This window comes from Colletes latitarsis, chromosome 7, assembly GCF_051014445.1.
Source record: "Colletes latitarsis isolate SP2378_abdomen chromosome 7, iyColLati1, whole genome shotgun sequence".
In the NCBI taxonomy this organism is placed as follows: Eukaryota; Metazoa; Arthropoda; class Insecta; order Hymenoptera; family Colletidae; genus Colletes; species Colletes latitarsis.
Window position 1 is genome coordinate 9,374,417 of NC_135140.1, and position 26,572 is coordinate 9,400,988.

The window sequence follows — 26,572 nt, forward strand, 5'->3', positions numbered from 1 at the left end:
GGAACTGGACATCCATGAAGTAGCTATACTTTCGTCCAGTACGATAGATTAAATTTTCGAACGATAGTGTTCCCTTATAAAAGTTAAATTTCGCGCGCTGTTATTCGAATTTCGCTAGAGCAACACTCGGTCGAAAGTAAAACATTCTTGGCTGAACTCATTTTCCGTGGAAACGCGGCAAACAGCAGTTCCTCGCGAGGACAGAGGACCCTCGTTTCAGGTCTGAGTGATTACATTGCAAAATCGGAAGCGGAGTTTTTCCGGGCCGATCCAGGAAGTTCCTGTTGCCGCTGCTGTTCTATCTCGCCGCATAAATTTCTATTTCCAGCTGGGAAGTTCCAGTTTATTCTACATGATGCAGAAGGCGTCAATGGCACTTCGACGTAATGACAGTCAATGAGAGCAATAAGACCGCTGGTCTCTCGTCGATTGCTTCATTTCCGTAAAGAGGCAACCTACCTGCGCTTCCGTTCCCATCGATGCTTCTCGTCTGTGTACGTACATCGATCCCCGTCGGCGGCTACGCCATTTTCCACGCCGTGCTGAAATCGTTTTTCCAGAAATTGACAGTTCCTCTCCGCGCGCGGGGAAATAGTAACTGCATTTGGTTTCGTTTACATCAGTTTCTAAGAGCAGTTTCCTTTCGCCGAGCGTCGAACGGATGATGAACGACTAGCAAAGCTCGCATCACCGCGATCAAATCGCTATTTTACACGCTGTGCAAAATCGGAAGCGGAAGTTTGTGCAATTATAAATTGGCTTACACGAACGTGCCACTCTTTTCGATCTTGAGTTTGACTCGTGGCGTCTCGCGACTCATCGATAGCGATGGGATCAAGTATACTCGAATCTTTAGTGAATAAGATCGAAACTTTTGGAAATATTGTATTAGATATTCTCTGATCTGGTCTGGTACTTTGGAAAACAATTATACCACATGCAACTATGCAACTATAGTTTTATAATGTGTACTTTCATTACACATGACATTTTTCTAGTCGACGAACATGTGACTGGGACTTCCAAGATTCGAGTAGTATACATATAAATGGTTCGAATATATCCATAAACATCGAAGCACTTATGTAAGTACCTTTTCGAAGCTTGTAGTATCTCGTTTCAGAGTTTGATATCAATTTATACACAATAAATGCACTTTAAGTCTAATTATTGAAAGATTATTGCTTTCGAGTAGCATAACGGAACGTTCAATGATCGGTCAAGGAGCGTGTATATAGGAATAGGTGATCGATCGAGCACTTGTGAGAGAGAAAGGTTGAGCGTAGCCCTCTGGTGGCAAATTTGAGAAGCGTCGAAACAGATTCTCTCGAACCACGCGAATATGAGTTTTAACCTTGGAATTTTCACACACTTTCGACGTGTAGAGATTCTGAAAGATATTCATGGAAGTACTTTATTATTCAAACGTTAAGGAGAATCTAAAGAACCGTTTTATTTTGTTCGCAAGAAAAAAGTCTTTTCCTTATCCTATTTTTCACGAGAAAGAACTTATTCACTGGGTGATCGGTCTTTTAGTTTTCTTGAAAATCCCGCGTGTCAAAATTTGAAATATCGAGACGTCGGATTTTATTGATGCCACCACGCGGGGTTTCGCTGTGACGTCGGTCAATCTACGCCGTTCAGTCTTAATTTGTCTGCCTCAGATTTCCTTTTATTCTCCGAGATTAATGAGAAATTAAGAGGACGACGTCACTAGTGGCTCGAAGCTGCAATTATGTGACTTCAGGAGGATCTAGATCCACGGTTAAAAGTGGACTATCTGCTCCCAAGAGTGGCTACAGTTATCTTTAGAGTATGGAATAAACTGTGGAATGAAACTTCTGCTTTTCCAATTTTAAACAATTGTTTAACCACTCACACATTGTCTCTAATACCATGATCGACAAAATTATGATTCATGAAAGTAGGTTTGACGACAAAGAGTCTGATAATAAGCACTTAGTTATTAACCCTTTAACTTGGATTCTAATTTAATAGTTTATATTAAAAATGCAAATATACTTTTAATAGGTTCAAACGGACATTTCTATAAAAGAAATTAACTTTTCTTTTAGAAACGATTGGCCTCTCAATTTTTCCATGCTTACAAAATATTGTTTTTTTTTTTTATCACCGTATTCCAAATAAAATTTATCATTTTTCGCAAAAATAAAATGTATTCCTAAAAATCACGGTCCAATATATTTTCCAACTCATAGACATCCGCGCTATTTTTTTTAGCTGTGCGCAAACAACGCATAAAAAATACGTGGCTAAAATAATGATTTAGTTGAATGCAAACAGAGGGTAACAAAGTCGAATTTACAGACTTTTTTACGTCGCCGCATCCGTCAAAACTGCCATTATTCTTAATGTAGCACGCATTTGCGCGGCTTGTATTATGGAAATATGTTTCAACGCGTTGGCTGCCAAGTACGAGTAATAAATGGATAATGGTCGTTTTAAAAAAGAATAAAAATCAGTATGCATTAACGAACTGAATATTTATACGTTAAAAGGTAACGTAAATAACATTTTATCTCGTAGGGTGAACGCCTGGGTGAAGAGTCGCGAATTATTTCGCGTCGTATCGATCGAAATTAAAAATCGAAATTTTTATTTGACGCTATTATTAATAATTAACCCGAAAAATGCTCTTCGAGACGAATAAAATAATTATAGTTTAAAGACTATTTTTCTTACTTTTGAAGATAATTCGTTTGGGAGTTCCAGAATGGGAAATTTTGAACAATTTTTAAACGGTCGAAAGTCTGTTCTCGTTGTTTAAAATTACCAGAAATGGGTTAAATTAAAAATAGGAATACTTTGGAGCTGAACGATAAAAGTATAAAGAATTATCTTGGGATATTTATTTCTTTATTATGAGATTGAGACCAAGCAATTTTTCCATTATTGTATCAAGTTGGTTTTACAATCTGAGATTAGTTAGTTAAAATTTTCGACAGGTGTGAAAAGGCGTTGGAGCGATATATAGGTACGAAGAAAGAAGAATTTGTGAAGTGAAAGTAAAAACCAGTAAAATAAAAGTAAAATAAAAGAGCAACATGTTGGATAAAAGAAGTAAATGTTTAATAATGGCGGGCTGTGAAACCTCTTGATTTATGGTTGGCGTACGCCCTGCCTGTCAAGGCGGTGTTCTGGCGTGTCTCTAGGTTGGTACACAGTTGTCTTTCACTTTTAAGAGAACGCTTTCTCAAACGTTAGGAAATATACGCCCGACCAACTGAAGGTTCGCGACACGCCATCATATATAATGCAGGGATATGTTACTCGAGTCCTTAACCCATATTTATTAAATTTTACAGTAATAGCGTTAAATTTATGCTGAAAAAAATGAAAAGAATCATTATTATTATCGTGATATCATTAAAGTTGAAACAAAAAATTCATTCTATGATGAAAAAATTGAAATTCAGGTTCAAAGGTTATCAAATAGTAAATTTAACACTAAACCTACCGGCACTTCATGTATACCCATTCCTAGCATAACCGGTAAAATGACTAGTCTTTCTTTTTCTCTTTTACGAGACAACGTACTTCTAATTTTTCCATCATATCCATAGAAAGTTGTGTTTTGATGTTTACTCGTAAGATAATCTTCTATTTTATGTTAAAAAATTTTTTAATTTTCATCGGATAGAAGATAAAATGTTTTTGAAAACGAATTTTGTTCCAAGTCGGTACCGTAATTAGTTCTAGAGAAAACAACTATTTAAGAAAAAGTACTGGCTAGTAATTGCGCAAGTATCCTGTATTTAAATTCATTTTCAATTAAATAAACAATTTATAGTCCAGTTTTATCGTACGATAGTCGTACGATCAGTAGGAATTGCTGAAACTTTTTTGGGTATGTAGCGTCAAAGTAAATTTCAAAATAAACATAGAAGATAGCAAAAATTATAGTAGGTGATATGGTCATTAGATAGAGGATGAAATGCTCTTTAAAATGAGCGTTCGTGCGAGGCGATAGCTTTATTAGTTCCGGAGATATAGCGATTTTAATTTCAAGTCGATGCAGTGGCTAGTTTCGGAGATAGGGTTTGTTTACGTTTTTGAAGCGCTCGCGCGAGTTCATTCATCCCCCGCGCGCGTAGATAGTAGCGCGTAGTAAATTCTTGGAAATACTACGCCGCACTAGGTCACGACAGTCGCGTACGCGGGGTAGGTCAGCACCACGCACGTGCGACAAGGAGGTCCGACTCCGCTAGACGAAGACAGCGATAGTCGAATTAAGAAAAATTACCATTTACATAAATTACGATATCTCCGAAACGGAAGGTCGGATCGACAAAAACAAAAAGCCATTTTAAAGGGGAGGCTTTGCCGCTGCTAACAATGCATCAATTATTAATAAAACACTAATAGTTTTGGAACTGCACGCGTTTAAAGTTTTATGATTTTTAATACGCGTTAATAGGCCTTTCTAAGGCGCTGAGCGAGATCGTGGTCGAATTAAAAAAATTACCTTTTACATAAATTACGATATCTCCGAAACGGAAAGTCGGATCGACAAAAACAAAAAGCCATTTTAAAGGGGAGGCTTTGCCGCTGCTAACAATGCATCAATTATTAATAAAACACTAATAGTTTTGGAACTGCACGCGTCTAAAGTTTTATGATTTTTAATACGCATTAATAGGCCTTTCTGAGGCGCTGAGCGAGATCGTGGTCGAATTAAAAAAATTACCTTTTACATAAATTACGATATCTCCGAAACGGAAGGTCGGATCGACAAAAACCAAAAACCATTTTGAAGGGGAGGCTTTGCCGCTTCTAACAATCCATCAATTATTAATAAAACATTAGTAATTTCGAAACTGTATGCGTCTAAAATTGAACTATTTTTAATACGCGTTGTTTGACTGTTCTAAGACAGTGGAAACTGTAGATTCTCTCCTTTCGTATTTACTATACATATATTTCCTATTTACATCGGAAGCTAACCAGAATTTGGTACCAAATTTTGACCAGTTTTTTTACAAGAAAATATAAATCATTTAACCGGTCATTTGACCGGTTGCGGTAGGTTTAGTATTAATTAAAAACAATCATTTCGAACAAAATAACTTTATACAAAACACGAAATATAAAACGTTTTTTTATAGTCTAAAAAATTTGTTTGAGTATATTTCACCCTCGAAACTTTGTTAAACTAGGAATACTTTAAACGTTTTTAGCGCGTGTAACTAATGATTTGATTACTCCCTAAAACTGTCTTTAAAAATGTTCGTTAGCCTTATCGTTCCTCGATGCACCATTATGGGTTATAAAAACTTCAAAGTCGCTTGACTCTTGTTACGTAAGGTCGTTGCTCCGCTGTATCAACCAACACCTCACGTGTGTGAAGCCTTAAAAACACTCAGTTCACGCTACGTTTGCACCAATTTCGTCGTCGACGACTACGTATAATTCAAAACCTACAAACTATTTGTTTTACAATTTTCCAAAAGGTTTAATCATTAATTCACTGTTGCATTCTCAACAAATTTTGTGTAATCGTGTGGGAAATAACTTTAAGGTTGATTTAATATACAGGGTGTTCGGCCACCCCTGCGAAAAATTGGAATGGGAGATTGCAGTGGTCAAAATAAGACGAAAATCAAGAATATCAATTTCTTCATTGAGGCTTCGTTAAAAAGTTATTAAAAAATTAAATCAAAAAATTTCAAATCGTCCTAGAAAAATTATTTTCTATTGCAGGGGTCAATTACAATCATTTTTGGTCAATAGACATGCCCCCGGAATCCTATCCACTTTCGAGAAAAAAATTCGAGTAGGTACTGAAATTTTTAGACGAAATTAAAAGATTTCAAATCATACTAAAAAAATTATATTTAGTTCCAGGGATGAATTACAATCATTTTTGGTCAATAGACACACCCCCGAAATCCTACCCACTTTCTAGAAAAAAATTCGAGAAGGTGGACAAATTTTATTCATAATTTCTAACGATAATTTTGTTAATAACTTCTTAACGAAGCTTTAATCAAAAAATTGGTATTCTTGATTTTCGTCTTATTTTGGCTTCTAGAATCTCTCGTAAAAATTTTTTCCCGGTGTGGCCGAACAGCCTAATAATTAATTGACAATAAATATCAATATAACGGATACAGTAGAACTTTAATTGTCCAAATAAAATTCTCGTACAGCTTTAAAATTTGTGCATCCTTCCAACTTTTCAGCGGTCGATTTTTTTGTACTCTTAATTTTTTAAACTTAAGTTTTCTACGCTTTCGTGGAGGTTCGGTTAATCGACTCCGCGAGCAATATCTTTATTATGCTTAGAAGCAGGCCAAAATTGAGAATCGCGTATCGACGACAGAACGCAGAAATTGGCACAAAGAGGCCAAGATAATTACGCAACGTGGCAGCAATAATCCTCGAAGTTCAGAATCTTGGAAGCGATCGTAATAAACAGACCAGTCTTGCTCGTTAAATTTAAGACCCTGTTTGTCTTCGCAGTGCTCGCAGTTGCCATACAATGCGACGGTCCTTAAACAAGATAATTATTATACACAAAACACCTTTGGATGTGATACATACATCAGGCCAACAGAGAATCGCTCTGAAACTTCTCGACAAGTTTGCAGACTGGGTCGCGAGCACACCGAAGTATTCTTCCAGGGTTCTGCGAAGGACTTAATGGACAAAAACTGGCGCCAACTTTTTCCTCCGTGCTCGAAACTTGTTATTTTTATTCTCGCGACGTGGCCTGACTGTTAATTTATATTTCTAAGTTTCGCGACGCGACGGGGGGGAGGGTCGAGCTTACGGCGATAATAAAGCCAACACTCGCGGAAGATCGATACCGATCGCTTTGAAGTGACCTGGCGTTTTCTGCAATTGAAACGTCCGATTCGATTCCCCGTGAAGTTCTCTCGTTGTTTGGTACAAATAAATCTTTCGGTGGCGATATACGAAATGTAATTTTCGGAAATTGGTTCGAAACGAGGACAGTATATATATGTCAAACGTTATGACAACAAAAATGGTCCGTGTTTCGTATAATATAATAATTATTCCAATAACGTAATGTGATACGATAATAAAACAGATATAATTTAAAATTAAAAATAAATAACAATTTCTATGAAGATTCTTATATTAACGAGATTTAAGAAACTATGGTAACGTGCAAAATTGTGATATATATAAGTAATATTAAAACAGTGGATAATGATTTTACAGGTAATATTTCCCTCGACTCAATTTCAGCGACGCAGACTTTGATTGACATACTCGTTTAGCAACTTCTACGTATCATCGATAACGTGTATCCATTTTTTCCTGACTTATTTTAGCGACGGAGCATGCAGGGTATAGTTACAGTTAAGCAGAAAAAGTATTATTACGAAAAACATATTGATAGACAGATATTAATAACGAAACGTGTGTAGATTATCTTCGTTACACCTTTCTAGACTTCTCCTAGTTCAGGTATTTTTCAAAGGAAACGAAAGTTCTATGCACAAAAATAAAAATTGCAAATGAGAAACGGAAAATTAAAAAACCATATTTAGAGAATATTTTCTGAAACGAAAGTAAATAAAATCAAACTAGACTTATATGGAAATTTACTGTCAATAAGTGTATTATTATTTTTTCGATTTATCTTTGAAGCACATTGACGTCATCGTACGATTACAAAATATTCTTAAATCAAACTAAGCGTAACGTGAACCTATATTAAATTGAACAAACAAGGGTTGGTAAACGTGAACAGCCAGCGTACTTCTGGGAAATGATCGGTTAAGGTTACGGAAAACTGCAAGTAATTATTAATGAAAGGCGCAACCGGTACGCTAAGCTGTAAGTTTACGAGGGATGTATATCAAGCCACATCCCCTTAATTTCTCATTCAAGACTGGTTCAGTCTCTATGCAGGATGTTGCTAAACTGTTTGGCCAAACTTCAGTAGCAAGTTTTACTAATCACAGTGATGAAGATGCATCATACAACAAACATGGCCGTACAAGACACAACAGAAACGCTTCTAACATAATTCTGGTACATTGAAACACAGAAAAAAAGGTGTTGCGTGGAAAATTTGAACTTCATAAAGAACTATAACAACTATAGAAAGTAATTATGCATGGAAACTTTCTCCCCTATTCATTCGTTATGTTGCAACACGTCCTTCTTTTTGTAAAAAATATAATTAATGCCTGTATAGCGAATTAAAATAATAATACGTCTTGATTGTTTTGAAAGTCACAGATTAAATTGGCTCAAAATCTATTGAGAGTCTCTAATGCTTTAAGAAGCCAAATTTATTGTTTTTTTGAAAGTCTATCTATTTGTATTTCTTTAAACAACTTCTTCATAAATATTGTCCCCAAAATGGGAGAATTGAATAGTTAATCCACTTTTTGAGGCGATATTTTGGGACATTCGAGACATTTGCACCGGTCATGCGACATGCAGCGTGCAGATACGTCATCCAGAAGCGATGCAAAAGTCAAGATAATTTAGGAAACCCTAAAGTTCTGCGGATTCACGCTGGATTCCCTTTGCAGATGTACTTTGCGTGGTTTTACGACACATCGATCGCTATTAATAGATAGGATGAAACTCCAAAGCTCGTAGTAATTAGGATCCGGATATTTATAGTTTGTAAACGGAGAACATATTAAACCAAACTATTTGCAATGTTTTAATTAAAATTTACTATTATAAAATTAGCGTTTAAAAGGAATAGCGTTAAAAATTTAGGGCTTATTTAGTCACAGAACACATTTCACCTGATAAAATATGATTATAAAAGACTCACATTCTGTTATAATTATTTGGATTTTAAAACGAAGTAGACATAATACTAAAATTTACTTTGACAATAAATTAACTGATTTTAGCTGAAATACAGTTATACTACCAGATTTTCTAATTTATTTTCTTTGGCAGTGTTAATTACAGTAACGCATGGGACAAGGTATTTTACAACGTGGATAGAGCCTGATTTATTATTATTTTATTTCGATATACCGGTGTAATATTTTTCATTTAAAATAAGTACTAGGTTCATTGGCTCCGCCATCGAACGTTTTCGCGATATCAATTCCAATCGCAGTTTTATGGCTTGAAATGTTGCGTGATTGCCACGTCGCTGCAGTGCATAAAACACGGTTTCCTATTTCTGATGTAATATCAAATTCATTATTTATTGACAACGCAACAGCTCAATCGAACATCTAGCACGCACAAAGTGAAAGTTTTATACGATAATTCATTTATTTATAGAGAGTGTATTCAGTGCATTTTATTTAAAAATGTTTGCTATTTAAAAGTACACTATTTATACAGTATCGTTCTAAAATTTTCAATTTTTATGCGTTGCTGTTAAAATAATGAAAGGCAAATTATAATATTTGAAATTGTGTTAAGAAATAAGTTATAATTCACCATTTAAACCATTATTATCGTTTATTTGATACTTAATATTTATAGAAATTACAAGAATCTGTTTTGGTTATATAATTTCGTGTTACATTGCCACTAATTCATGTTGTTCTACGTATATCGTGCCATAAATAGTATGTAAATATTTTACAACTATTCAGATTCTATTTCTATAGCTACCTTAACCATTATTTATTAATATTAATGTAAAAATTCTTGTTCCAGATTTCCCTGGGACTCGACCACGCGCCAGGACACCTTCTGGTATGTTTCATTTATTTAAAATACTTTATTATAATTATTTTGCGAACGTAACCTAGTTACAGAAAACACAGAAAATTTTCTTTGTACATTTTTCACTTACATTTAATTTTTGACGAGAAATTATTACGAGAATTACCATCTATGATACTATGAATTATTTTGAAAAACTCTGTACATAACAATTCGATGATATCGTGAAAAATTGTAGCTAGAAACAATTGCATTCATTTTACTAAGTGCTCTCGGAATATATCCAAGCACAATAGAGAGATTAACTGTTTGCATTCCCGGTAATAACGGTATTACAGAAATTACAGTCTTCACGTGATTAAATTAATCAATCAATCGTTCAATTAGCCGGACCTTGCCCCGGAGTAAAATGGATCCAGGAAACATACGAACTAATTAATTATTAAATCAACGCTGGTCATGCAATGGATGTAATGAAACCAAGTGGCTATTGTTGCACGCCATTAGATGGAAAAGAGACAAATAATCCGAGATCGTATTTTTGTTCTAATGGCGTGGACGTTCCTACGTTTCAACGTTTAATGGTTACCTCGGAAATTATACGTTTTCATTTTTGTTTAAATCAATAAGATAAAATATAGTCTCATTTACAACCAGTGTATTATTTTACTGGAATTACTATGTTTAAAGTTTTGTTTGCTCAAAACGTTCGCGTTCAAATTTTGTAATTTACGTTTTATATTATTTTTGGTTAAAAATCATATATAGAATTTATCTAAAATTCTTTCCTGTACACCCAATACTTCGAGTAGTCAGCATCAGAAGTCGAAACTTTCGAGGGTAGTTTCGCCTCTTAAACCCGAATTATGGCTGCTAAAGAACTACGTTTCCTTTATTTTTCCACGCTCCCCGATCCTGCAAAGTTTCATTGTTCCTTGTAAGTATAACCCAGTTTTGATTGACTGAAATCAGTTGCTCGGTAACGAACGACGATATATCTTCTTCAAAATCTTAAAAGTTTAGCTTTTAACCCTTTTCATTCTCATACGTTATTTATATTCTTCTCAGTAATTAATAAAAACACGATCCATCCTATTTACTATCCGTTTATTCGTAATATTCCTTTTTTGGAGAATTTTTATTCAATTGATAATAATATCTGAAACGAAACTATTCGTCAGTTTCAATGGACATCAGAAACGATTTTCTTTTTTTTTTTTACATATGTTAAATATCGGAAGTAAAAAATAGTGAAAAATGGAGTTGCATCCCTTGCAAGGTTTACGATCGTTTCTTGACTCGTCAGCGTCCAAATGATTTTTCTGGAAAAACTCGCGAGCTCCCTTTTTCTTGCCAAGATACCCTGCAGGAGCACAATCGAAGTGGGAGGATTTGAAAAACCAATCGAATCGTTAAGTGACATGAATGGGGCGGATTTCCGAACACTGCATCGCGCCCGCCCATCCTGCAGCATCAGACGTCCAGATAGGCCATGCAGGAACGATGCATGGTCACCGTGGTTTGGGAAATCCGATCCAAGGTTCCGTCCATGGCCCAGCGTCCCTTTTCAACCATACATGGGTTTACAATATAGAGTGCACGATATATAGAACAAACGTACCGGTAATAGAAACCCTAAGGGGACAATGAATTTCCTCTAAAATAAAATCTGTCGACAAATAAATCCTGAATGTCCGTTAAAGGACGAAATCGAATGATAGATAACAAATACCACGCATAACAATTTATTCGTGATATTTGAATCGCGTTGGACAAACTTTTGTTGCTTGTGAACTATTTCAGTCCACGATTCAAATTTTTATTTTTGTTTAACGAGTAATGGATAAATACACTTTTATCGCAATTTTTTATTCGTACCGAGAGTACAATTATTGAAATATGTCAAAATAAAAATATAAAACTTACTTGATTCAAATTATTACGCTAGGAAATGTTGAAATTATTATTCGAACAGGTTTAGTCTGGAATTATTTGAATAAATGAGAATGTAGAATAGAACTATAACAAAATTTAGGGGGTTCTTCTCGTTCTGGCAGACGTCAAGAAAGAATTTGTTGCATATGAAAAAATTAAACATTTAATTTGAAGAAAAAATTTGTTTCTGTGAAAGTATCTTGTAATATTTTAATTGCAATGTTTAAGTATCAGATTTTCGTCGAGTACCCATATTTGACACTATCCTATGTACTATATATCCTATCCGGATGAAATTAATCTAACTCGTCGAAAATATGAGCAAGCAAGCGGTATTTCTTTTTCGGAAATATGCAAGAAACTTTAAAACGAACTTAACAAACTTTTATCCTGCATTAATGAAACTGCGGCAAAGCGCTCGAAGCGAGCTAACTTTTATACTTGTCGGTAGTAAATTGCTTTCTTTCTTACGAGAAGGAACTGTATCCACAAAATGTATCAAATATCGATGTTCCATCGAGTCAGAAAATACCTCAAAATTGCGTACTTCCGCGAGAGTAACATAAACTTGCAGTAACATTAAACAGGGTCATATTTAGAAACGTTGTATTCAAATATTAATTTCTGTTTTAATTATTTATCACCTAAAAGAGCTGAAAGGCGAGAGGAGACGAGCAGAAGGGGTATTTTAATAAATTATAACAGTCAAATCTTACACACGATTATTATAAAACAGAATTTTTCGAAAATAAATGTGCAATAGGAGCTTGGAAAGAATTTTCTTGATTTGCGTGGAAGAAGCTAGAAACGTGTTAAAAAATTTTAAAAATTCTTAAGAAACCTACCAAGTAGATATAAATTATTCTACGACCAGTGTTTTTTAAATCACTGTTTTTTAAGTCACTTGCAGTAGTATTAAATAGGGTCTTATTTAGAAATGTTGTATTCAAATATTAATTTCTCTTTTAATTATTTATCATCTAAAAGAGTTAAATGGCGAGAGAAGACGAGCAGAAGGGGTATTTTAATAAATTATAACAGTCAAATCTTACACAAGATTAGAAAAATTTCAAGGAAATCTGATTATTATAACAGAATTTTTCGAAAATAAATGTACAATGGGAACTTCAAAAGAATTTTCTTGATTTGCGTGGAAGAAGCTAGAAACGTGTTAAAAAATTTGTAAAATTCTTAGGAAACTTAACAAGTAGACATACATTACTGTACGATGTCAAATTATGACTTCCCATCACTAATAGGGGGTGAACCAAACCCTAAAACTTCATAAGATGGGGTACAAAAGTTCTTGTTAGCTCGAAGAATATTAAACCACTGGGTGGAATAAAATTTTATACAAAATTATCCAAATGTTCTGCATGGATAATGATCTTATCGTCAGTAATCTTTATCAAAAGGGTAAACTACCCCTAATTTTAATTACCCATGGAAGAAGCTACAGACGTTTAAAAGAATTTACGAAATTCTTAGGAAGCTTAAAAAGTAGACATAAATTACTGTACGATGTCAAATTATGACTTCCCATCACTAATAAGGGGTGAACCAAACCCTAAAACTTCATAAGATGGGGTACAAAAGTTTCTGTTGTTAGTTCGAAGAATATTAAACCACTGGGTGGAATAAAATTCTATACAAAATTATCCAAATTTTCTGCATGGATAATGATCTTATCGTCAGTAATCTTTATCAAGGGGGTAAACTACCCCTAATTTTAAATACCCATGGAAGGAGCTAGAGACGTGTAAAAGAATTTGCAAAATTCTTAAGAAACCGAATAGACGTACGTGCATTGTACGTCCAGTGTTTTTTAAATCACTGTTATTGCATTTTAATTCAAGTAATGTTAAATACCCGTCCGAAAAATGTTATCGCATCGCGTTTAACGGTCACGAGCAGCAGAGGTGTCGCTGGTTTTAATTATGAATCTCCTGCAGGTCGGTGTATCGGGATAATCCTTTTTTTCAGGGGGGCTATTATTTACGACTTCATGTCATGCATGCAGCTGTTGGATAAAAGCATCCCGGTAAACTGAGCCCTTATCGATCGGGAGGAGCGAGAAAGAGGAAAAAGAGGGCAAGGAATGGGGTGGAAGAGCCGTACAGCAGTAAAGTGGTCGGCTACAGAGGCACGAGATGTATGAATTTTCCATGCGGGCTTCGGCTCTCCCGCTGATTTCTTTTCTGTATTTCCTTTTTGATTGCCCGGTTTTCTTCCTCCGCGGGCACATTAACGAGGCACAAAGTAAGAGGTATTGCTTCCGTGATTCCACTGCCCGCGAAATTAATAACTTCCTTCCCGTGTTACATCGCGATCGACGATTGTCCGCGCGGGAAAGTTCAAACTCCGATTAATACCACCCGGGTCAGTCGAGACCGGAAACCGTCCAAATACAGTACAAATTAAATTTTACTGCATCAAAAATATACATTGTTAATAAAAAATTTATTAATTCTTCAACGTTTGCTACTTCTGTTATTCTTTTCCGGGTGATGCAATACATTTTAAGTATTCTGTCCTCACATCTGTCCAAGGGCGTAAGCAGAATTTTTTTTAAAAGTTAATTACTAACTACTTCTTTCTTAATGTAATATACAACTCTCTTTTTTAAAGAAAACTTTAAAATAGCTAGAAGGCTACGTCTTTGCATATACCAGGTTTTCTGTAGAATTCCAATCGAACAATTTCCCAGACCAGTTTAAACAACTTTTCTCTTAGTCTTTTTTTTTCCATGCTACTACTGCATACACTTAAATCGTAATACATTTATTTATATTTTATGTATACTTAAGATACAGTTTTGAGAAGAGTTGCTTTTCTTCCTGTATCCAATTCAAAAGTTCGTTGCAAATTAATGACAGATAATTTTTGGTACTCTTCCTTTCCCGAACCAATCGTAATTGAAACGTAAAATCCAAATGAGAAAAATTGCTGTCGTAAAGTGACAGGAACAGAATCGTCGTTATTGAAAGCTGATTTGCTCGTGAAAGAGGCAGTATATATTGTAATAAAATCCTGACGATAAACGTCAAAACGAATTCAGTGGTTTGATCGCATTACGTGCAACAATTTGTTTGCTGACGTATGCAAACAGTCGATGAGGATATACGTAAGGTAGATAACCGACGAAAGTATTCGATCCTCAAAGGGAGACGTTTGCAACTGATGGAATTGTTAAACCACAGTATAGCGAGTTCATTGATACATGGACTCCCACGGTCGTCGAATAAATCTACATCGATCGATGCTTGAAGCACCATTCCCGAGCGCGTGAGAAACGCAGAGCACGAGACCACTCGCAAAGAAACTGAATATTATTCGTATTTAATATTTTCAATAAACGCGTGTCAATAATTTCGAGCGTCATTTTTCACCGAGTTTTAAGCCGCGATTTTATTTGCAAACGGAACGGTTCATCGTTGAATTCGGAACGTTGGTTTTATCGAACACGTTCACAGAATTTAAATAATTAACGCAGAACGAGACACCTGTCTCGTACAATGGGAAAAATATTTCTGGCAATTATTTCTTGCATTTACCATGGTAGACCGAATCAATGTTGTATTTTCCGCTACGTTAACAAATATCTGGAAATTTTGTATAATTAGTTCCCTTTTTTTTTTTAGGGTCAAAACGAATTTTATTTTCTACCATTTTAAAACCACGTTTAGCTTGAACAAAGAAATCATTTGAAACGATTACAATTTAGATAATAGATTTTTTTTATCAAATGGAAGCTCAAGTTTCTATAATTTACGATTTCGAAATCAGTGTATCCCGAGGTGTTTGCGAAAAGTTGAGTTAAAAAACGGATCTTAGTAGTTCAATGGTCCCATAGAACTCATTGAATATTTGAGATTATAGAACGGCGAAGTATAAAGTGGTGTAAGATTGAAAAGGATGGAAGAAGGGGATGAAGGGGTGTGTTTCGACCTAAGCCTGCTAATGGACTCTCATCACTAAGGCTTCCTAGCAGATCCTGTCTTAGACACCAGGACATTCGATGGTCGAGCGACGAATATATACTGGGTGTTCGGTTACTAATGGTATTTCTCTCAGAAGGTGATTTTACAGCTCGAAGTAAGACGAAAATCAAAAACAACTGTTTTGCAGGCTTTTTTCGATCTATGAGGCGAACGTTGCAATCGTTAGAAACATTTTCTTTGCGGGAAATAAAGACACCAATTAAACGAAGTTGTTCAAGTGTTCCCTAAAACCTCTATTAAATACTAAAAGCCTAATTATGCAGAAATAGTTATGCAGTTATGCAGAAACAGCATTTAGGGGATCTTATGTAGGGACTGTTATTGTTTGGATATTAATTTGAGTCGTTGAGAACCCATATACATATATGTTTTTTACTTCAAAGAACAATTCTTTTTTTTTTATATTTAAAACTATGTATTCTACCCAACAACGAAGGATATACAATTTATTATAAATTGGGTAACAAAATTTAGAATGATGTACGTCCGATATTACAGTTATATATATGTTCTTTAATTTTTGATTTATTTTTCTTTTCTTAATTCATGATATATTGTATTTTTGTGTTTGGACGTAGTATCTTCTATTATACATTCGTATAGTTAGGTGATTGGTCGTTATGATTTTGTTGCATAAGTTACAGGTTGGTGGTTCGGTTTTTTCCATTAGGTATGTCTCATTTATATTTAAAAAGAGTCACTTTCTATCTCTCATGACCAGTTTGTATTTTGTTCTTTTTTTTGTGGATCTTGAGTTAACTTATTTTGCAGTCGACTCATTCTGTTTTTTAGGCTTCGCTCTTTGAGTAGAGAATTTTTTGTAGCATTTGCGCCAAGGCTGGAGTACTGGTCGTATATTCTTTTGATATTTCTATTTGGTATGGTGCTCCATGATTGCATTTTCTGGAAAACTTTCAATTTGAAGGTAGTTTAGTATATGGTTGTATTCTTGGTCTTCTATATACTTTCTGGCTGGTAATATCATCGATTTTGTTAAGGGCGAAGGCGGGGGATGGGGGCCATTTTGATGTCTTGATAGCTTGTTCAGAGGGTTTATGGAGTTTTTTCGTTGGTTTTAAATCTGGAGTCTTGAAATTTAAATCGCTCAATTTGACTGGTTTCCTGCTGTCTTCTTCTGATGTTGTTTTCTCTGTTCGGTTATACACCTCTTGTGTTTCTGGTTCTGGATATACTATTGCATTTAAGTTAATTATTTCTACTTCTTTGGGGCGGTCGTTAACATGGGATGAAGTTTAAATTGGATTTCAATTAACCTATGTACTAGTTTCGTTTGGATTTGCGTTATATGAGCATTGCTTGGCAATGTGTCGCTCTTGATTACGGTCAAAATAAGTCTGCTGTGTATTAGCAAACGTTCTGTATGATTTGTTATCTATTATGATTTGAAAAGAGCTAGGTATATTTCTTGCATCGTCCGGATTTACGTAAACCTGTCTTTTAAAACTTAACATACTTGACAGGTCTGGATCTGCGTTTCCTGCTTTTAGTGGAGTTATTTTTGAATATACTTTAATATCGTTTTTCCTGAAAATGTTCTCGATTGCTGAGTTTAGTAACATCATAGGGCAAACTTTTATGCTCACATTGTTGATTAGTATTGTTTCGTGTTTCGATGTGAGACTTCTGACTGTTTCTTTACTATCCAGACACATGCAGATTCTTCCTTTGCAAATCCTTGACAAGTATTTTATGGCTTTGGGTCCCAACTGCTCGAGCGTATTTTTTTCACGGTAATACCATCAACTGATTGCAGTATTATTGCTTGATCTTCGGTTGCAGTGTACTCTTGTTTCACAACGTTTGCATATGAAGTTCTAGGTATGATTATATTGGTTTCTTGGGCATTATTGTTATTTTCCATTGGAATATATTGGTTTGTATCGATTTGGGCGAGGTTCTTAAATTCAAATGTTTTGTCACTGTGTTGGTTCTCATCCTACGACATGGTAATACGTACAGTCGTGAACAAAATTAAGTGGACGGAACATAAATTCTGAATAATCTCTATTTTCATTCATTGTAGTGGTATTATGGTACAGTATTATAAACAGCACTCACTAACACTACGTATTTACGGTACGCGTCAACGTTACAAACTAGAAATAAACTTCGCTTGAAAAATATTTGACACGTGTCAGTCTTATTTCTTGCAACCTTAATTCAAAAGGTTATCGTGTTAGCTTATTATATATCAGTGACTTATTTACACGGTATATATAACAAAATATTAAGAAAACAAGTTGGTAGTAAATATACATATCTGTTCGTTTTTTATTCCCAAAATTAATTCAATCTCTAACGTCCCACGGAGATCGCAATTTTTAATATTATTTGGGAGAATCGTTTTAACCAGAGTCGCCGAAATATTGATTACACGTCGACCCTAAAATCCTTCCTGAAATATATGGCGGAATTCTTTAACCTGTGGTCGGTGGCGCTCGATATTCACCGATTCCTGAATCAGAAATGAGATACTTATATTTTCTTGCCAACATTGTGCGGTAGTTCTTTTTGTCTAAAGGCCTTCGTTCGATATACAAGATCCGTTGGTCTCAGTTTCCCTGTATATAAAGAAAATTTATTTAAACCACACAGTTTCGTTTAATATAATATCTGTACTCTGCAATATTTATTTGTCTCGTTCTATAGGGCTAGCAACGTACCAGTTCGTACCAGCGTCGTGAAAACCATCGTTGAGTCGTAAAGAACGAACCTGGGAAGGAAATAAATTTTAATAAAAGGAAATTTTAACCTGCGAATTTTATTTCTTTACCGCGGGCCATACGAACCCTCACTTAGGCCGCAGAAACGAGCGTTGTAACCTCCGATCCATTGTCGACGGGGGCGTTACAGGAAATATCCACCGAGCGATATATTTCTTTCGCTTTGACTATAATTTTGAAACTAACTGCAGGTTTCGAAGAGGCAGAGATAGTTTGTTGATCGAAGAACAATCTTTTAGAGCAATGAAATTGTAAACAATTGATCGAAAGAACCTACTGAATAAGTGCACAATATACAGGGTGACTTTCAAACTGATAAAAAAATGTTTCGTATCGAAGTTAATCAATATTTAACGGATAAGAAATTGTAGCTGCTTAAATTTAAAGAGAAATTAATTTTTGATACAAGCTTAAGGTCACTGTTATATTTTCAAATAGAACTAGGTATTTTTAACGTCATAGTATTGTAGGCGACGTCGAGACGAATTCAACGATCTATTACACTGTGACCTTCAGATGACATTAAAAGAAAAATTGCCAAGAATCGATTTCCTCAATATTTGAAATAATTCTGCGATACGTAATACCAAGGCCTCGCATTTGGACGTAGATAAATGAAAGCAAACATTACGAATGGTTATTTATTCAACTTCAGAACTTAACACACAAAACAAAAGGAAAGTTTCTATAAAATTTCTTCAAAATGTGTAGAAATGTACAAAAAAGTTCTTTAATTGTACCTACACATAAAACTATAAATGTAAAATAAAATTTTTCCATATGACACTTTGTTTTCAAGAAAATCTTTAAAAATTCATTAAGTGGAACAAAGTAAGATTAGGCCACCAGGACAAGTAGAAATAATGAGTGTTGGTCAGACTCGTTTATGAGTGATCCAGAAATAATGATATAATGTGTAGAGTGAGGATGATTCTACGTGAAAAATGAAGTCGAAGATGTAAAATAAAATTTCTCCATATAACACTTTGTTTTCAAGAAAATCTTTAAAAATTCATTAAGTGGAACAAAGTAACACCAGGCCACCAGGACAAGTAGAAATAATGAATATTGATCAGACGTGCGAACAAAATCGTGCGACAAATTTTCAATCGTTCAAAAATAAATATAGTATTTAGATAAATTAACTATATCAAAAACGAAGCATTATAAAATTTTATTAATAACGATAGATTCTTGAACTGTCCTCGTACAGATGATAAAACAATAAATTAATTTCCCCCTCGAACACGAGCCCTTCGCATAACAGATATGGGAGTACTTTTTAAAATTTGTTAAATTCGATAGAGATTGTGAAATTATTAAAATTCTATTTCTTGTAGCCTGTCTTTTAACGAACGATTTTCTAGTAAATGCTCGTACACGGTTCCTCTCGTAATAAATTTCTCACCGCGAGTCTACCGGTTGTTGATCTCGACTATTCGGTTTTTACTAACTGACTTTCTGTTAAGATACAACGCCATAATGTTCAAAATTCCACATCTGCGCCAGGAAATACTCGGTTCGTTAACAATCTGCACACAATGGCTACAAAATGAGATATTTACTTGTGAGAAACTTTAAATGGCGTCCTCATCAAAGTTGAAATGTCCGTCGAATGAATTTCTACAGCTACTACTGACCTGGGTCCCGATGCTTTGATGTTATAGTCTTCCGACGGATTGTGCAAGTTTATTATTATTTGCTTACGTAACGTTTAAATGGACAAACAGCCAAAGAAACGAGACAAATTATACGGAAGAGAGCAATTTATATTTTTAAACGCTTTGTTGCGTAACGAAAACCAATCGGAATTCCGAGGAAAAGAGTTTTTCTGAAATTCGTATCGTAAATTCGCAAAGAAAATTTAAAATATTTTCATGCATTTTTGAGGGTAAATTCACCGCTTGAAAAATGCAAATTCTTCCTTGTGTTCAAACAACTAACAAAAAAAGTTATGCTCTTTAAGTTACCCCCTCTATATTACTCCTTAAATATTTTATAATATTTTTGTATCGTTGTTACAAAACCTGTCAAGACGAAAATCACAATTTCCTTCCTAGAAATCCTCGACAATCTAAAAATCATTATTTAGTTAATTCGTACAAGTGAAAATGATTACATTTCCTCTAGGCGAGTAAAAATTGTTTCATATAACCGAGGACTAGTGTTTCTTCGATTTTTCGCCATAATTCGAACAGATTGAAGAACAAGTAAATTTTCTAATATTTTTTGAATAAAATTTCATAACAATAGAACATGGTTTTAAATAAAATTTTTATAAATGTGTACGATTGAAATCTTTCTATAAAAGGTTGTATCACGAAGTTACTACTGTCCAGTCAACAATGGCTGTAGCTCGAGAATGAACATTATTCGAGGTTCAGGTTTGCAAACACGACAAATAGACCCGGCAGGCAAGGTGGAAATTAGTTTTTGCCCGCGTTGAGACATCGATGTGTCTATTAGAGAGGATTCAGAGTCTGCTGGAAAATTTTTCTCCGCTGCCTAAGCTCCGTCCAACATTGAAGATGGGATAACTGTCTTTGCAGAGCCTCCCTAGAGAGCACGAAGATTGCGCAAAGAACGCAGTGGAAAGTAGGTTGTGACGTCCGCAGAGGGCGACGTACGAGTCGCTCTTCGATTAATTTTTAACGAGTGTCGATCAGTTGTCAATTAACATTTCTGGAGGTAATTAAACATCCATTAGTTACTCTGTTGATTTAGAAAATGATGGATCGCAAGAAAGCAATCTGAAAGCCATTTTCTATTAATTTACAGTTGAAACATTTAGACCTCAGTCATTTACACGGTCAGCGATATTCAGGTCGGTAATTTTCAATAACTATCCAATCTCTCGAATTGAACCTTAATAAAATTAACGTTCATTTTTCGTCTGCTAGTATTATGTCGATATAAGCAGATTAGCTAACAATAGAAAGGATTTTAATTTTTCTCTGCAAGGCATAATAGAAAGATTTATTTTATTATCTATACTGGGTGTTCGGCCAATCCTGAGAAAAATTTTAATTAGACATTCTAGAGGCTAAAATAAGACGAAAATCAAGAATATTAATTTCTTGAATGAGGCTTTATTAAAAAGTTATTAAAAAATTTCAAATCATTCTGAAAAAATTATTTTTAGCTGCAGGGGTCAATTACAATCAGTTTTGGTCATTAGACATACCTTCGAAATCGTAACCATTTTCGAGAAAAAAATTCCTTTCCGAAAATGTAATGTCTGACCATACATTGACATGTTTCACTGAAATTTTTCAGCGAAAAAAAAAAATTTCAAATCCTTCTGGAAAAATTATTTTCAGTTGCAGGGGTCAATTACAATCATTTTTGGTGAATAGACATACCCTCGAAATCCTAACTATTTTCGAGAAAAAAATTCCTTACCGAAAATCTAATGTGAGGCCAAAAATGTTTGCCTGAAATTTCATGCAAATCTTTAAAACGTCATAACTTCTGAACGGATTGGACGATTTTGATATTTAAAAAAGCAAACTACGCGTATTTTGGTGGAGAATATGTAGAAATCGCAAAAATATTCGAAAAGTTGTTCCTTGACCCCGCAAAATGAGAAAAACCCAATAAAAATGGTTCAATTTTCAAACAGCCATAACTCCTACAATAGTGAATATATTTCAATGAAACTTTTTTCTGAAATAGAGCTTATGGGTACCTACAAAAAAGTATTAGACAACTTTTCTGTACAGCACCAAATAAAATTATTAAAACTGAAAAACGAATTTTTAAGAAAAATCGACGGGGGGTAAGCTGCTGAAATTTTTCGGTGAAATTGAAAAGTTTCAAATCATTCTGGAAAAATTATTTTCGATTGTAGGGGTCAATTGCAATCATTTTTGGTCAATAGACATACCCTTGAAATCCTACCCAGTTTCGAGAAAAAAATTCGGGTAGGTGTGAAATTTTTCGACAAAATTAAAAAATTTCAAATTGTTCTAAAAAAATTATTTTTAATTGCAGGGGTCAATTGCAATCATTTTTGGTGAATAGACATACCCTCGAATTCCTACGCACTGTCGAGAAAAAAATTCATTACTGAAAATATACCGTGTGGAAATGTTTGTATAACTTTTTAACGAAGCCCCCATCAACAAATTAGTATTCTTGAATTTCGTCTTATTTTAGCCTGTAGAATCTCCCATTAAAATTTTTCCCAGGGATGGCGAACATCCTGTATTATATCATATAAGGCATGCAAGGTATAATAGAAAGATTTATTTTAGTTGAGTAGCCATCGTGATTTAATGCATAGTATATGCAACAAAAATAAATATTTATACCCATAAAAATGTATTCACGGACTCTGGGTTCAGAATCGCTATCATAGATTGTTGGCTATTCGTATTCCCACGCTTATGACAACAGATTTTCTCCATCTGTGGTACGAAACGATCGGGACGCCACGTTTCAGAAATTGCGCAGTAATTTTTACGTGCCACGCGTGTTGACAGCTTCGTTTAACAAAAGAGGAACTCAGGTGTTCGGATTTCCTTCCGTTCCAGAGTTTGAGGACGCGTTTACCGTCGAACGGGTCCCCAAGAATGGCTTTGTTTTCGCGTTAAATAGAGACACAGCGTGAAAAAGCGGGACGCACACACGCCAATTGTTTGCCGCGATTTACACGTAAGTTTGCTAGGAAGCAACGTGAACGACCGCGTGCGAGCTCTTTGAATAATGAAAGCGGTTCGAATCCCGGGTCCGAAAGTCGATTTTCTGTGTCTCGAGTCCGCCGTGATTGTTTCGCCGGTTAGGTCGAGTCGAAATCGTCCACAAAACCAGCACGGAACTCGAGCGTGAACCAAAATGGCGCACAGGGTCGAATGGGCCAGCTCGAGTACTTTACTGACACTTTTCGCGTGACTTTTGAACCATAAAAGATATCAAAACGAATTCTGTACATGTAATATTTTTTCAGCCCCTTTCGATGGTCTGGCTTTTATTATTACTATATATGATTTAAATAGTTTCATTTTGAACATCGATATGTACTATCGCTCTTTTAAAATTCTTTTTATATAACTTCCATTCTTTTATCGTAAATTATATATTCTTTACAGTATCTTCAATCTTACTTAATTTTATTTTCTATAAACTATATTTACGATACCTCAAAGTCTTTAATTTATCGTTGGAACGAACGCTACTCGTTTCGAATTTACCAAATAAACTAATATTTTTTAGGGCAATGAAATTGTAAACAATTGATCGAAAGAACCTACTGAATAAGTGCACAATATACAGGGTGACTTTCAAACTGATAAAAAAATGTTTCGTGTCAAAGTCAATCAGTATTTAACGGATAAGAAATTGTAGTTGCTTAAATTTAAAAAGAAATTAATTTTTGATACAAGCTTAAGGTCACTGTTATATTTCTAAATAGAACTAGGTATTTTTAATGTCATAGTATTGTAGGCGATGTCGAGACGAATTCAACGATCTATTACACTGTGACCTTCAGATGACATTAAAAGAAAAATTGCCAAGAATCGATTTCCTCAATATTTGAAATAATTCTGCGATACGTAATACCAAGGCCTCGCATTTGGACGTAGATAAATGAAAGCAAACATTACGAATGGTTATTTATTCAACTTCAGAACTTAACACACAAAACAAAAGGAAAATTTCTATAAAATTTCTACAAAATGTGTAGAAATGTACAAAAAAGTTCTCTAATTGTACCTACACATAAAACTATAAATGTAAAATAAAATTTTTCCATATGGCACTTTGTTTTCAAGAAAATCTTTAAAAATTCATTAAGTGGAACAGAGGAGGAGTAGACCACCAGGACCAGTAGAAATAATGAGTGTTGGTCAGACTCGTTTATAAGTGATCCAGGAATAATGATATAATGTGTAGAGTGAGGATGATTCTACGTGAAAAATTAAGTCGAAGGTGTAAAATAAAATTTCTCCATATGGCACTTTGTTTTCAAGAAAATCTTTAAAAATTCATTAAGTGGAACAAAGTAAGACCAGGCCACCAGGACAAGTAGAAATAATGAATATTGATCAGACGTGCGAACAAAATCGTGCGACAAATTTTCAATCGTTCAAAAATAAATATAGTATTTAGATAAATTAACTATATCAAAAACAAAGCATTATACAATTTTATTAATAACGATATATTCTTGAACTGTCCTCGTACAGATGATAAAACAATAAATTAATTTCGCCCTCGAACACGAGCCCTTCGTAGTGGTTACGAATCGCTGGCTCTGATGCATTTGTCGTGCACGCGGGGTAATAAAAACTTTACGCGATGGAGACTTAATAATTCAGTGGTATACTTAAGCCATTCACGTCGGAACATCAGCCTTTGAAAGAGTGAAGTTCGGGTCGCAGCATCAACTTTGCAACTTTCGCGAGCCGTAAAAACGAAGTATTACAGTTATCGCGTTAAATGTAGTACAGGACACAGTGAGATATTTCCTTTGCACAATAGAACGTATTTTACCAGAACGATCGATAATCGAAACGCGAAACGAGACATGAATCCTACGGTGATACTCTTTACACTTTCGAAATGTCGTAAGTAATTTTAGTAATAGCTTTATTAGCATCTACAAAATATTTTTCCTGCGATTCAAGTGTTTCAATCTAGTGCCTTATTACGTTTTCTTTGCACTATAGTAGAATCTTTATTATTGGTGTCGAGTATTGACGAATGGAAGGGATTAAGAAATAAGTAAAGTTGGAGTACTAGCCTATTTCTCATTAGGTTAGCTACCTTCATGATTGGAGAGATTTTCAGATTCAATTTTGTGCAATTATCGAGGTTCTACTGTAGGTGTAACAAAAAAAGAAAAATACAGTCGTACTGGAATTGAAAAATACGTTGAATATTATTAAATATTTAAAACCAGAGAAAAGATTCTTCACTTCAGTCAGAATTGGAAACGTGGTGAAATATAATAGCATACAACAACAAAAAATTAAGACCAGGCAAAAATGCGTTGAATATTGCCATAAAGCAATAAAGATGCCATTTATCACATTCATTTTAGAATAAATACGAAATTACATTCAAGAATCATTAATTTCCTTTTATATAACGCTTTGTCGTGCTTTTTTTTGTAGAATAATAAGGAAAAAATATTTTTTTACAAAATTCTTCATATTTTTTCGTATTAAACTCTTGCCTCTTTCTTCGTTTGCATTCGAAATCGAGGGTCAACCAAGCGTGGTTTTTATTCCTCGACTCGCTAATGCGTAAGTCCCCCTTTCATGGAAAATAGAATCGAAGCCAAGGACCATTAACGTTTCCGATCCTAACGCCAAACCGATATTCACCCTAACGCTTCCTCTCCCACCCTCCAGGAAAGACATACTTGCTGCGTCTCTGTTGCACCGTTCAAAAATTCACAGTTTGGACGTTTCTGGCTGCTTCTTCCTCTTCGCGGAAAAACATTCAACTCCTATCGGAGAAAATCTCCCCGGTTTTAGCTATCAACATAGTACCCGCTAAAAACAAACAACCACTGCAGCAATCGTTCGCGAACTCCTTTACGTCCGAATACTTTGGAAGGCAATTGTTTCCCCTCAAAGTTATTTAGTTTGTTTCCACCGCAAAGAGAACTTATTCAGCGCCGATTGAACATTCTTTCGTACAAAGCTGGTTTTTTACTGTCTGCCAGATTGCATTTGACTCGTCGATTGAGAAACGAGTTAACGAATTTTGGTGGTTATTAAACATGGGTAATCAAAGGATACACGAATGCTCAATGGACACAGAAGTTCGGAATGCATTCCAGTTCCAAATGTAGCCAAAGGCGTGTAGATTATTCGACATACAGCATGTGATGTATATTTTGTTTGATAAATAAAGGTACGCGAAAAAAATAATACGAGTCGAATATTGGAAAATTGTATATTGCATGATTATGATTATTATTACGATGTTATTCGCCTTTTAGCATTTCTTTGTTAAGCAAACGTTTTATTGAAGATATTGTGAGCATTAATTGGACATTGTTTAAGATAATTTTATATAAAAATTATAATAGCTGCAACAAATTTTCCTGAATTCTTGGAAGTTATGATGTTTTCAACATTTCAACAAATGAATTTTTTTCTCGAAAGCGCGTAGGAATTCGGGGGTTTGTCTATTCACCAAAAATAATTGCAATTGACCCCTGCACTCGAAAATAATTTTTCCAGGACGATTTGAAACACATGGAATTTCAGGAGGATCATTCATTCA

The 26,572-nt window shown here is 34.7% G+C and overlaps 1 long non-coding RNA gene across 1 annotated transcript in view; it reads left to right on the forward strand.

Annotated features, from left to right (window-relative positions):
• The window catches only part of LOC143343681 (uncharacterized), a 328,353-nt gene that overhangs the window by 285,356 nt on the left and 16,425 nt on the right, over window positions 1–26,572 (forward strand). Inside the window, exon 4 of the long non-coding RNA XR_013079999.1 lies at window positions 9,643–9,681. This is a non-coding gene — a long non-coding RNA (uncharacterized LOC143343681). The remainder of the gene's footprint in view (window positions 1–9,642; window positions 9,682–26,572) is intronic.